Raw genomic sequence first — 1474 nt, 5'->3', positions numbered from 1 at the left:
CAACAGCCAAATCGTCCTTAAATCATTCACTTTTTCCTCTGAAAATATTTATTTTCGTCTTTTTTCCCCCCGAAAATGCTCTTCCCATGGTTTAGAAGTGCAAAAAAAAATGGCCTAAATAGGTCCGGAGTGGAATGATGAGGGAGGGGGATTGTAAAAAAAAAAACGAGTTTTCAAAAACATTTTTCATACCAAGATGCCCCTCACCCAACCCCATCATCTCGATCTCGAAGAGTGTGGTTAAAAAAAAATTGGGAAAATACCCGAAAACTTTTCCCCACAAATTTCTTTATAATCGTAATCTATGCCGTTTGAAAGGGATTTGTATAAATTTTCATCAAAAGATATCCATTTTCCTGAAAGTTATGAGGGAATAAAGTCAGATCGTGTGAATTTTCCAAAACTCATCTCTCCACCCCCTCGGAAAAATTCTTTCCCATAAATCCCTATATACTCTGAAACCACAACATCTAAGCGGTATTTGTAGAAAATTTTGTTAAAAAGTATCCATTTTTCTGGATGCTATGAGGCAACAAAGTCGGGAGTGTATACATCTGTAGTAATGCCTTTTTATTTATACAATTTTCTCATTTCATGTCAAGTTCATTGTTTTCTCTCCCCGCTCTCTGTCACGCGCGCACACACACACACACACACTGCAACGCATACAGATGGACTACTGAATTGTAATCTCTATGTTGCTTTGAAGAGAAGGTAAAATCTGACAAATTGCCTCCCCCTCTGTTGTTGGACTACCATGATGCTTGTTTAAAAGAGACAGTTTATGAGTATGATAAAATAATGAAAGCAATATTTACTAAGCAAGTGAGCAATATTATTCAAAGAAATGATTAGACGTAAAATATATAAATTATAAAACTGAGAATCAAATGTGAAAATATTATCAAGGGGCAAGCAGAAAACTGCCCAGGGGGAGGTCTTTCTGCAAGTATAATGCATAAACAGAACCTGAAAGATTGCTTCAAAATATATGGCATATTTTATAAATATGCCTGTTCAAGTATCATGATAGCATGAAACTATAAGTAACTCTTTCTGTTGTGTGTTTAAATTGATATTTACCTATCACTGGATGGAGACATCTTTTATGTCTCTTTAAACTATATATATATAATCCTCAACCACTTTACCTTGTTTGCATAGATCAGATAGTGTATTTGCAGCAGATTTTCTATGGCTGGATGCCCTTCCTACTAGACAAAGTTTAACAGTTTCCAAGCAACCCAATATTTCCTCGTGGTCAGAAATGTTTTAATGGAATATTTGTAATCAACGACATTCATTTACAATATTACATGATGTCAAGATAATGCAACACACAAATATGAATATATATCTATATATACACACATACATATATAGGTGGAGTGGCTGTGCGGTAAGTAGCTTGCTTACCAACCACATGGTTCTGGATTCAGTCCCACTGTGTAGCACATTGGCCAAGTGTCTTCTA

This window comes from Octopus sinensis, linkage group LG10, assembly GCF_006345805.1.
Source record: "Octopus sinensis linkage group LG10, ASM634580v1, whole genome shotgun sequence".
NCBI classification, from domain to species: domain Eukaryota; kingdom Metazoa; phylum Mollusca; class Cephalopoda; order Octopoda; family Octopodidae; genus Octopus; species Octopus sinensis.
The sequence above is the reverse complement of the archived record's forward strand: the minus strand, read 5'-3'. Positions refer to the sequence as shown.